The 12,935-nt window shown below is 46.4% G+C and overlaps 1 long non-coding RNA gene across 1 annotated transcript; it reads right to left on the bottom strand.

Annotated features, from left to right (window-relative positions):
• Window positions 1-578: 578 nt before the first annotated feature.
• LOC110013489 lies at window positions 579-2,043 on the bottom strand. Its single transcript, XR_002875302.1, has 3 exons — window positions 1,989-2,043; window positions 1,148-1,816; window positions 579-756 (listed from the first exon to the last, which is right to left on the bottom strand). It is a non-coding gene; the product is annotated as an uncharacterized LOC110013489 (long non-coding RNA).
• Between the last annotated feature and the right edge of the window lie 10,892 nt (window positions 2,044-12,935).

Genomic DNA, 12,935 nt, shown 5'->3' with positions numbered 1-12,935 from the left:
TTTCAAATATGATTGAAATTAATAAAGTTTGGCCTCAACTACAAAAGGGGTTTATTCAGACATACCTCTGGTTTGTCAGAAGATTCATAACCCCTGTTGTTAAAGTAAAATATGTCCAACACAAGAGGCCCTCAGTTGTCATCTGTCTGCCCAGCTGTTGGACAGGTCAAGTTAAAAAAATAAATAAAAATGAAGCCGCCATTTTCTCCAATTCAGACGCCGCTGTCAGTAAACAATTATTGGTCCGAGTCAACATTTAAATGGCAACCACTCTCTGCAAGCTTGTTGAAAGTCTACACCTCTTCCTCTGAAAGCGGACTCAGGAGAATCTGTCAATCAAAGGTTTCGAGTGGACTGTTTCGAAGCGGGCACCACAGGATTTATTGAGGCATTAACACCAGAGGGGGAGGGGCCACTCAGTCCAGTTCTTATATAAAGTCAATGCAATCGCCTGATATGGTGCATCAAGTAGTGAGTAGTGAAGGAATTCAGATACGATGCTGGTTTCCAACCAGTTGACCTGTAACTTGCATTTAGCTTGAACATAATTTAAATTCCTTCTAGTCTCGGTTCCTCTCGTGTTCTCCGTCTGGTTTTCTGTCGGTCTAAAACACAACAATTCACCGTCACTTTAAAAAAACTTCTGGTCCTGTATTTGTGTGTTCAGTACCGTGGCGTAGAAGCAGGTGACGAGGATCATCGCCATCAAACCCACCGAGACGACACACCAACGGATCATCAAACCGACAACAGAGACTGAAACAGAGGATTTCTGCTGAGTCAGATCGGATATTTTAGTATTGAGAAATGTAACTCTTTCTTGGAAAATAATCCTAAGGTTTTTATTAATCTCCTAATGGACTGTGTGCATCTAATAAAAAAAGGCATATCAAACAAAACCTGGCTGTCTGGAGTGATCATAGTGTTGTTAAACTAAATGAAATAAGGAGAATTTGTTGGTATCTGTACCCACAACTTCCTATTTACTATCAAAATAAAGTTCTTTTTTCTGAAGGTCTACCTCGCTGGTTTTCATCTTTACTGACACACTTGGTGCTGATCTGGATCAGTAAATTCTAGAATTACAGAGTGTTGCAGCAAAATGGGACATGACCAGTAAAATAAAGACGTTGGTGTTTGGTTTTACCTGAACATAATATTTCAAGAGTAGATTCGCTGTGATCAACCACATGCATAATATTACAGCCTTCCAGTGATAGGCCACACGGAGGCTGGATCCACCACACAGATCTGTTTAGAAAGTTGTCTTTGCTTCTAGAAGACAGAGCAGAACCACAACCCAGCTGAGCGCACACTGCAGAGGCGGAGTCCCGGCTCCAGTTAGAATCAGCTACTGGTCCCCATTCTCCACCGTAAAACATCTCCAGTGTTCCAGCACAGTGACTGACGTCTCCCTCCAAGCGGATGATTCCTTCATGTAGGCACAAACAGATACGTTATTGATAAATAATCACACGTGTCACCAGTTTTAAAGCTGTGGCTCCTCCTCCACCTAAACAGGTGAGGTCAACAACTTTGTCCGCTAAGCAGCTTCTCTCTGGTCTGGCGTGGTTGCAGTCCAGGAGAGCAGACTCGTGACCTTGACAGAGAAACTCTTTGTTCCACTTTGGAGCCTCTGATTCTGCATACGGCGCCCCCTGGAGGACTGACGGAGCCCCACAGCCCAGCTCCCTACAGACCACCTCTGCATCCAGCAGGTCAAAGTCATCTTCACACACGGAGGACCACGAGTTGTTGGACTTCACCTCCAGCCTGCCTGAACACCGACTGGATCCGTTCTCCAGCCTGACAGAGTCTGTGGATCCAGAAGAGAAGACCAAGTTTGTAACGGTTCACAATGATGAATATTTAAATTCTCTGGACTCAAACATCTCAGGTTACTAAAAAAACGACTTAAGATCGACTCAATGACGCATCACAAACTGACAGTGAGACGTACATACAGTTGGCATCAGAAGGTTTGTTACCTAAGCAGGTGATTTCCATCGTCTGGCTGCTCATTGTATCTTCATGCACACATTCCTCTATATTTAGTGGAAATGTGTGAAAACAGAGAGAATAAATCAGGAAAACTGGCTTTTCTCTTGGAAGTTGTTTAGTTGTCGATGAAACGTGGGGTCCACACTTCTGGTTCTTGCACACATATGCTAATCTTGTCTCTCTTCTTAGAAATCTCCGGGCCTCAGCGGCCCTCCATTCTCTTCCACTTTTCACTTGGAGTTCACCAGAACAATGACTCGATCCCATCAGTCTCACAGTAGCAGGATCTGAAAGAACCGAAGAAATGAAAGATTGTTTAAGAAACATGGAAACAAAACCAGGTCAAGGTCTGGCCTTAAATCTGTAGCAAATGCTGTCTTGCTAGCACACAACGAAGTGCAGAAAATGCTGGTTGGTAAAAGTGGAAGGAGCTTTCCTCTATGTTACGGCTGCAGCTGTGTTTTGTTTTGTTTGTTCTGTTTATTCTGTGTTTTATGTATTTTTTTCTATCAGAGTGGGACTTTGTTCTTTGTGGATTCAAGATTGAAGATCAACTTTATTTATCCCTGAAGGGAAAGTTAGTAGTAGTAGCAGCACCACAGAATAAGATAAGAGATCAAATAATTGCAAGACACAAAATATACAGGGAAGGAAAAAAATTAAACAGGCAAAAATATAGTTGAAAACTCTAGAACTCTAAAAAAATCATATGTACGTCCATGTCTGCCAGATCAAATGTGAAGTCTAATGGCTGATGGCAGGAATGACTTCCTGTACCGTTCTCTAGCACAGCGGGGGCGTATAAGTCTGCCGCTAAAGATGCTTCTCAGTTTGTCTACCACTATGTAGAGAAGATGGGAAGGATTGTCCATGATGGTCCCCAGTTTAGCCAGTAGTCTGTCCCCCACCACCTCCTCCAGATTGACAAGCTTGAAGCCGATGACAGACCCTGCTTTTTTTAAGAGTTTGTCCAGTCTGTTGGCGTCCTTTGCTTGGATGCCAGCACCCCAGCACACTACAGCAAAGAAGATGGTGCTCGCCATGACAGACTGGTAGAACATGTGGAGCATCCTGCTGCAGACATTGAAGGACCTGAGTCTCCTCAGGAAGTCTACTCAGCCCCCTCTCGTAGACCGCCTCAGTGTTAGTGCAGTCCAGTTTATTGTCCAGATGGATGCCCAGGAGCTTGTAGGACAAGACAATTTCTATATCCGTCCCACCGATACAGACTGGGGATGGTGGGGACTTTCTCTACTAAAGTGAATCACCATCCCTTCTGTCTTGGCCACTTTCAGCTGCAGGCAATTTTCCCCAGACCACCTGACGAAACGCTCCATGAGGCTCCTGTACTCCTCTTCACATCCATTTTCCACACACCTAACTACAGCTGTGTCATCAGAGTACTTCTGGAGGTGACAAAGCTCAGAGTGGTACTGGAAGTCAGCTCTGTAGGTGGTGAATAGGAAGGGGAACAGAACGGTTCCCTGAGGGGCTCCAGTGCTGATGCCATCAGGTCCACAGGCCTTTCTCTGGTTGAGCCTCTACAGCTCTCTCCTCACCTGAGTAGATGTGATGAACAGTCCAGTCTGAGGGGTGGAGGTGTTGTTCGTCTCCCTGTTAGTTACAATCAACATTGTGCACCGGATGCAGAGTTCTGTATCACTCAGAGAGGAGCTAACATTATGGGCCTAGATTTGTTTCTTTCTCTTGGGTTTTCAGTGACGGATTCTAGCGGCACTTGTGTCCTGCAGGTCGTCTCGTCCTGGCCAGATCGCTACCCCCAACTCTTCACAGGGCTCGGTCGCATGTCTGCCTTTGTGCACCAGCCCACTGTTGACTCGTCTGTACGCCCAGTTATCCAACCACTGCGGCGTATTCCTCTGGCCCTTCGCAACGAAGTCGAAGCTGAGCTTGGTCGCCTAGTGGAAGAGGATGTTATTGAACCGGTTGACGCCTCACCGTGGGTGTCTAATTTGGTGGTGGCTAGGAAAAAAGGGGGTGGTCTGCGCCTTTGTGTTGACTTGTCAGATGTGAACAAAGCGATAATTCCAGATAAATACCCTTTACCTACCGCTGAGGAGCTCACCAGCCATTTTCATGGTTCCACTGTCTTTAGTAAGATGAACTTGCGAAATGGCTACCTGCAGGTTCCCCTTGCACCTGCTAGCATGGACCTCACAGCTTTTGTTACACATGTGGGGGTGTTTAGATTTAAACGCATGGCTTTTGGTCTTTCCTCGGTTCCAAGCTGTTTTCAGAAGATTATGTCGCTCATCCTGGCAGGTATCCCGGGTGTCTCCATCTATCTGGATGATGTGGCCGTACACGCACCCACCATGACACTGCATGACGCTCGTCTGGCGCAAGTTTTTCAACGTTTTGAGCAGCATGGCGTTAAACTAAATGCTGGGAAGTGCGTGTTTGGTGTTACGGAGGTTGAGTTTTTGGGTTTCAGGCTCTCACAGGCAGGAATAGCTCCCATCATGTCTCACACGGAGGCCATTCTGTCTTTGCCAGATCCTCAGTCACCAGCCCAGCTGTCCTCATTTCTCGGACTCAACAGCTCCTTTGCGTGGCTTGCTTCGGAAGGATGCACGCTGGGACTGGACCCCAGCCTCCCACGAGGCTGTGCGCGTCATCAAACAGCAGCTCACCTCTCCTCCCACTTTGACCCATTTTAGCCAGATGGCACCCACGTTGGTCACCTGTGACGCCTCCGGCTTGGCCCTTGGTGCTGTGCTCTCCCAGATCCACGAGGGGGTGGAACGACCAGTGGCGTTCGCTTCCAGGGCTCTTACTCCAGCTGAGCAGAAGTACTCGGGGGGGGAGAGGGAAGCACTGGCCTGCCTGTGGGCATGTGAACGCTGGCATGTCTATCTGTATGGTAGGGCTTTCACCATACGCACAGACCACCAGGCTCTGACGGCATTGTTGGCGACTCAGGGGTCTGGACACAAACCCATGAAATTGCTGAGGTGGGCTGACCGGCTAAACCAGTACAACTTCAGCTTGGAGTTTATGCCAGGGCGTGCTAACACAGTGGCAGACCTTCTGTCCAGAGCGGTGTCGGTGACAAAGGAAGCAGGCGAGGTCACTCGAAACACAGAAAATGATGACGACTTGGTGCACATTCTGCACGGGCCCCTCAGCTCAGTAGTTACCTTGACTGAACTGCAAAAGGCCTCTGCTGACGATGAGACTTTTGCAACTCTCCGCATTTACATCCAGGATGGGTGGCCATCCAAGGTGGATGATAACCTACTCCCCTACTACCGTTTTCAGAATGAGCTTTCCTGCTGGGGGTCAGTGTGCCAGGCTCGCGGCCATCGAGCAGGTATCCCCGAGACCCTTAGATCCAGAGTGCTTCACATGGCGCACGAAGGGCACTTAAGGGTGGTCAAAGTGAAGCAACGGTGCCGCGATGCAGTGTGGTGGCCTCACATAGACTTAGATGTTGAAGAGCAGGTACGTAACTGTGCCTGCTGCCTGCTGAGTGGGAAGACTGGTCAGCCAGCTACAGCACCACTCAACCCAGCCCAGTGGCCTTCATCGCCTTGGGAACACATCCAGATTGATCTCTGTGAAGAACTCCATGGTGCACCTGCTCATGCCCGTTACCTCCTGGTTGTGCATGACCTGCATTCCAAATGGCCAGAGGTTTTTCAGCTTAGTTCCGTTACCACACACACCATCATCGGCCGCCTGGAAGAGCTGTTGGGACGGTGGGGGCTTCCCACCGTGGTTACAACAGATAATGGGCCTCAGTTCATCTCAGCTGAGTTCACTGAGTTTCTGAAACAGCGCTCCATCAAGCACATCAGAACAGCAGTGTATCATCCGGAGCGAAATGGAGGGGTGGAACGGCTTAATAAAACCCTCAAAAATGGGATTTGTGCCTGCATGGAAGAAGGGAATGTTTTCAGCGAGGCCCTCAACCAAACTCTTTTGAGCATTCGAGCGTCAAAGCACCCCACCACTGGGGTGTCTCCGGCTCTGCTCATGATAGGACGCGAACTGAAACAACCCCTGGACTGTTTGAGGGCACAGCTTGTCCCTCCACATCGCACTCAAGATTTGCAGAAAGTCAGGGCCCGGGTCATAAGTTCACAGGCTCGGATGAAGAGGCAATTTGACGACACACATCGAGTGCAGACCCCTTCACTAGCTGTTGGGGATTGGGTCAGGATTAAACGGCCCACCGCCAGCACAAAATTGCAGTCGTACTGGTCAGACCCTCTCCGGGTCACTCAGAAGCTGGGGTCGGTCACCTACAGACTAGAAAACAGGACACGGTGGCACTCAAACCGTCTGCACAAAGTCCCAGCCCCGAAAACACCTTTGTCATCTCCATCTTCCGCAGCAACCTTGGTTTGGCCGGCTGGGCCGGGGACCAACCGGCCTCAGGGAGGTGTGCCACTCAGGCCTGAAGCGGAAGTTCAGCCAGCACGGCCACATAGGATAAGAGGCCCACCTATCTGGCACAGAGACTATGTGACTGGGTGATGGTGACATTGGGGTGGGAGAGTTGGAGTTTTCGTTCCAGTGAAGGGGGGGAAGAAATGTTATGTCTGAAAGTGTTCAGATTAATGTCATGTTGGTTGCTGTTAAAGCAACGTTAATAAGAAGTGAGTTACTGCGCCTTTAAGAGCAGAAGCTCTTTAACTGCAAAAGTTGAGATAAAGATGTTGGGGGGGTTGGGGGTTAAAATAAAGGAGTTTTGAGCAGCAACGCTGCGTGATCCTTGTCTCGATGCAGACGCAACACCGACCTGCCTGGATGCGTGTGGCTGATGTTGGTGTAACACCCTGAAGTTTACCGTTTTTTTGTGTGTTCGTTTCAGCCGCACAGACGCTGGTTTTTTACCCCTCCACGGCTGGTTCCAACGGTGGACTTTGGGGGGGGGGGCTTTGGGACTGGACTCTTTTTAGCCAGGACTCTTAATCAAATTTTTATGTCTTTTATTTTTTTTTACCAATTTACAGCTGTTTTTAGATTACTATTTATTAAATCCCTTTTACATTTTTAATTGTTTTTAGTAATTTTTGCACAGTATTTTATTGAACTGATTTAATCACCAGTGTGACATCCACACTGAAATCTACAGCTATAACTGAATGATGGTGAAAATCTCATTAAGACTTAGTCACAGATGCTCTAAAGCTGCGTCCACATAGTCCTCAGAAAGGTGCGTTTAAGTGTCCACTTCTAGTAAATAGTCTGTCAGGGGGTCCCCAAATCCAGGCCTGGGGGGTATTCCAGGAAGCATGTTCAAACTAGCCTGACTTTAAGCCTGAACTCTGGCTGAAATCCGCCTGAACTCGCTTACTCTGGGTATGTCGGTTCTTAAATACCAGATATGAGTTGGCGTAATTGCGCTCGACTTGGTAACCCTGGGTTAATGCTCGTGCACGGAAGGTACATAAAGACATTCTCAATAGATCGCCGATTTCCGGAGTCACCATGGAAACGTGTGGAGAACCAAAGAGAGCGCAATACTTTAGTGAGACGGAGTCTGAGATTTTAATGATGGCGTATGAAGATTATACGTCCATCAAAAAAGTAACACGGCTGCATCATCAAAAGAAAGAGTTTCTGCTTGTAGTAGAAGAACAGACAAAGTAAGCGCAAGAGTTTCTGATCTTATTTCCATTTTCCTTGTGACGCATAAATATATAACTTATCCAATTTTGCCACCTTAAATGAATTACTTCTATTGGTAACAAATAATTGAGTTAAATTTAATCAACCTAATTTCTTACGTCTATAAAACTCAATAATTGTTTATACAACTCAAATTTATGTATTTATCTAACTAAATGTCATATTACTCCAATTCAATTAAAAAAATTTCCATCTTTAATTATATTTCTTGATCTCTCATATGTCTAAGTATGAGCCGGCAGATATACTCATTTTTATAACAATAAAAAGGACAGGGAAGAATACACGTTGCGGTCAAATTCATTAAAGAATTGTCCGTCTTTGTCATTACTCTAATGATTGGTAGGGGTGCTATATGAACTCATCATCCTCTCCTTCGCTCTTACTCATGGTACAGAGACATAAGCACAGGACATAATAACTCAGCAAAACATGGCAAAACATAGTACAACAGCTAAACAACTAAAAGAATTTGGTCAAAAACCCACACTTAAACCAAAATCCGTCCAGACAGGCAAAGGAAATGGTATCCCACAAACCCTTGCGGTGCCGATCTAACAGCAGCACCAAAGTTACACCTACTTAATTGAATTAATTTGAATGAAAGTAAAATAACTGTCTGATAACTACGTGTTATTTTTAAACTGACTTAACAAACAAATAATGTATCTTAACTGAAGCAAATAACTAAGTTAGATCAAAGTAAAAAAGTTGAATTTTCCAACATCCATATGTGGTCTTATCACCCTCTCATGGTGGATAAAGTATTATCTTATCTTCTTCATCCACTAAATCATCTTCAAATGGACATGCCATGCTGCTTCACCTCTCTGTAAACTAACTAACCCTCAACTAAACCTGCTCCCGACCAGGTTATGTTCAGAGCATGAGTTACTATGGCAACTTGACATACCCTGAAACATACCTCCATTTCTGGAACCGAAAACTGAGGTTATCAACTTCCTTAGCCTCAAACTTACCGTGGGAGCTAGCATAACCTGCTTCCTGGAATACCCCCCTGGAGGGTCGGTGTCCTACATGTTTTCCAACCAACCTGCCATTGAAGCTCCTTATTGGCTAAACACACCAGATCCAGGTAATCAGCAGCAAATAAGGCAGGATTTCTGCAAAAGAAGCAGTACACCGGTCCTTGAGACCAGGGGCCTGTTTCAGAAAGGAGGTTAAGTGTAAACTCTGAGTGCGTTAACCCTGAAATCAGGGAAACTGTGAGTTTTCCGTTTCAGAATGGGAGGTTTGTTAAACCAGAGTAAACAGAGTAAGTCAAACCCGTTTCTGAAAGAGAGGTAACTTATACTCGGAGTCAGTGTCCATGGTTACTTATGCTGTGAACCTAACCTGGTCGGGAGCAGGTTTTATTCTCTAAACTCAAGGTTTCTGCCAGTCCCCTCCCCTTTTCAAAGACGAAGCGGTATTTTCCGCTTTAACCTTCATTGCCCACATTTCCTTCACACAGAGACAAGTGACAAGAATGGCTTGTCCTTTTTTGGAGGACCCAATAGACGAGGAGGCTGCATTAATTCGTAGAGAATTACATTTACGTTGTGCGAGGATTTTGAGACCTAGACTCGATTTTTTGTCATTTCCCCATTTGAGCGTTACCGTTTTTCGTTGCAGTCAATTACATATATACAATGAAAACAACATTAGATAGATAGATAGATGACTTTATTAATCCCACAATGGGGAAATTTCATTTCTGTGGCAGCAACACGACATTCAGAAATAGTCTATATAATATAACATCAATAAAGGACATCACAAATTACATTTATATTAGATAATTAAAATTTTTACTAAAATTATTATGAAAAATTATTATCAAAAATGAGATTCTTATTAAATAAAGAAATAAATATTTAATATTAAATAAATACAGCTGCAAAAGTGTAAAAAACATGCAGTCTGCAAAACATGTAAACTGTAAAAAAACATTACAAATTTTTTCAAAATACAGAAATAACTAATGAAGTTCACACCAAAAACAAAAACAAACAACTGCAGGAACAAACACAATTTAAAATTGAAAAACAACAACTACAACAAAAGTAAATGAATCAATGACTAAACAGAAAAACACCCCTGGGACCGTGGAGTGTCACTTTGACACGGTGTTGTACAGTCTGATGGCTGTGGGGAGGAATGACCTGCGGTAGCGCTCCTTCTTACACTGAGGGTGCAACAGTCTTGTGCTGAAGGAGCTGGTCAGCGCCTCTACAGTTTGGTGCAGGGGGTGGGAGGGGTTATCCATGATGGATATCAGCTTAGCCAGCATCCTCCTGTCCGCCACCTCCTCGATGGACTCAAGTGTGCAGCCCAGGACAGAGCCGGCCTTCCTAACCAGTTTGTTAAGCCTCTTCAAGTCTCTGCCTGCACTGCCCCCCGCCCAGCACACAATTCCATAAAGGACCACTGAGGCCACCACAGTGTCATAAAAGGTCCTCAGCAGCTGTCTGCACACGCCAAAGGACCTCAGTCTCCTCAGCAGGTGAAGGCGACTCTGGCCCCTCCTGTACAGAGCATCCGTGTTGTTGGATGTCTCGGTGAAACACAGCAGGCTGCTCTCATGGTACACCCGCTGCAGACGCATGAGCGCTGTTAGCTCGTCCAGCTTGTTAGAGAGCGCGCGGACGTTTCCCATAGTAACGGATGGTAAACATGGCTTGTACCTCCGTCTTCTCTCCCGGCGTTTAACTCCAGCTCTGCAGCCTCGTCGTTTCCTCCGTATTTCAGCTGGAACATCTGGCTTTCCAGCGAGGAGAATCTCAACTCGTCCAAGAGCTAACAGCTGATCTCGAGTGTAAACAATGGAGCTGCATCCTAACGGATCCCCCGAGGCCAGTTCAAAAAGTTGAGAAAAATTTTTAAAAAAAGCAAAAGTAATAATGTTCCTGTCCTTTGTCGCAGAACTTCGTAATAGTTGTTGAAAAATACAAAAAACACAAATAAGTTGGAAGAAAATATTAAAAAACGCAAAGTAAGGAACACAAAAAGGTAGAGCTGCCCAGATAAGCTGCCACACACGCGGCACCATGGTAACGACCATGATATGTATTGCTATGTAGATGTTTCATATGTCAAATATTGTCAACAAAGCCTACATCCATGACATGCTCAAATTTGACCTGATTGAATTATGTTTTTATACTTCATTTTTAGTTGCTGCCATGTTCTTTTAATTCCTGCAGGATTGCATCTACATGAAAATGAAATCAGTGACATTGAATTAGATTAATGTAACAATTACCTTTTGGAAACACAATTTGCTAGTACTGCTTACTTTCTTAATCCCATGTAAACCTATACCACTTGATCAATACAAGGGTAGACAAAAGTTCACTTTTAAAAACACAATTGCATGTATTAATATTAAACTGACCAACGTTTGCAAGAGGGGAAGGTTAACAAAAAAGTCCTCTAAACATTACCGACGTTAAATGCATTTTCCCCCAGATTGGTTCTGTACACTATGCAGCATTTCATGCAATTACACCAGGAATAACACTGCAAAAGTACACCTAAATATCACCATTTTTTATTTCACACCTTACACTATTTAAAAAGTTATTACAGCCAATATTTTATAACAATGATTTAAATGCAAACTTGCACATTAACTTGAGCAGCTATGTTTTCCCACGCTAAATGTCTCTTTTTTGCAGATGCAGAGGTGTTGCTTTTCTTCCGGAATATGTGATCATATTCACTGTAACTCTGCAACAGCACGTCAAGTTCCGCTGCCGAAAAATATGCAGACCTCTTTTTTTCCACGGTTGCCATGGTGACTCGTAATATCTGCGCTCCATTGATAATGGCTTCTTATAGTCGCGGTGCGCACGCTTACCTCCGAATCAGTCCACTCAGAGTTGATTGACCTAACTCAGATCAGCTTCTCTGAAACAGAAAACTCAGAGTTGTTAATCTCTCGATTGACCAACTCAGAGTTTAAGTTTAACCTCAGAGTTGGTTGAACCTCAGTTGGTTGGTGGCATATGGTTGGTTGGTTGGTTGAACAATAACAATACACGGTAAGGTGTAACTTTGGTGCTGCTGTTAGATCGGCACCGCAAGGGATTCTGGGATACCATTCCCTTTGCCTGTCTGGACGGATTTGGGTTTAAGTGTGGGTTTTTGACAAAATGTGTTTAGTTGTTTAACTGTTTTAGCTGTTTTACTGTGTTTAGCCGAGTTATTTTGTTTTACTATACTTACGTCTCTGCACCATGAGTGAGAGTGAAGTAGAGGATGATGAGTTTAGATAGCACTCCTACCAATGTAGCTGTAATTATAATGACAGAAAATTTCTTTAGTGAATTTATGGGGGCGTTCACCTGAGCCCGGAGCGGCATCCACCACAGGCCGGAGCGGCGTTCACCTCAGCCCGGAGGGGCGTTCACCTGAGCCCGGAGCGGCATCCACCACAGGCCGGAGCGGCGTTCACCTCAGCCCGGAGGGGCGTTCACCTGAGCCCGGAGCGGCGTTCACCTCAGCCCGGCGCGGCGACCACCTCAGCCCGGCGCGGCGTTCACCTCAGCCCGGAGCGGCGTTCACCTCAGCCCGGAGCGGCATCCACCACAGGCCGGAGCGGCGTTCACCTCAGCCCGGAGGGGCGTTCACCTGAGCCCGGAGCGGCATCCACCACAGGCCGGAGTGGCGTTCACCTCAGCCCGGCGCGGCGATCACCTGAGCCCGGAGCGGCGTTCACCTCAGCCCGGCGCGGCATCCACCACAGGCCGGAGCGGCGATCACCACAACCCGGCGCGGCGTTCACCTGAGCCCGGAGCGGCGTTCACCTCAGCCCGGCGCGGCGATCACCTCAGCCCTGAGCGGCGTTCACCTCAGCCCGGCGCGGCATCCACCACAGGCCGGAGCGGCGTTCACCTGAGCCCGGAGCGGCGTTCACCTGAGCCCGGAGCGGCGTTCACCTGAGCCCGGCGCGGCGACCACCTCAGCCCGGCGCGGCGACCACCTTAGTCCGGCGTGGCGACAGCCACAGGCAGACGCAAATGGGTCCCAGAAAACCCCAGGCAGCTGAAGAAGGCTGTGACCTCAAGAAATCGCTTGATTTCCTTGCAGAGGAAATTTCTGCTATCAAGATGCAACAAAAGAGCATTCTGGACTTCACTGAGGAGATGAAAGTTTTGAGAGATTTCCTTGCGGAAGAGATTTCTGCTGTCAGGTCACAACAAAAAGGCATTCTGGACTTCATTGAGGAGGTGAAGGTTTGGCGGGTCCAGAAGCAAGAGCAGGACCAG

The sequence above is a fragment of the Oryzias latipes genome, chromosome 18, assembly GCF_002234675.1.
Source record: "Oryzias latipes chromosome 18, ASM223467v1".
In the NCBI taxonomy this organism is placed as follows: domain Eukaryota; kingdom Metazoa; phylum Chordata; class Actinopteri; order Beloniformes; family Adrianichthyidae; genus Oryzias; species Oryzias latipes.
This window is presented reverse-complemented; position numbering and strand designations above follow the sequence as displayed.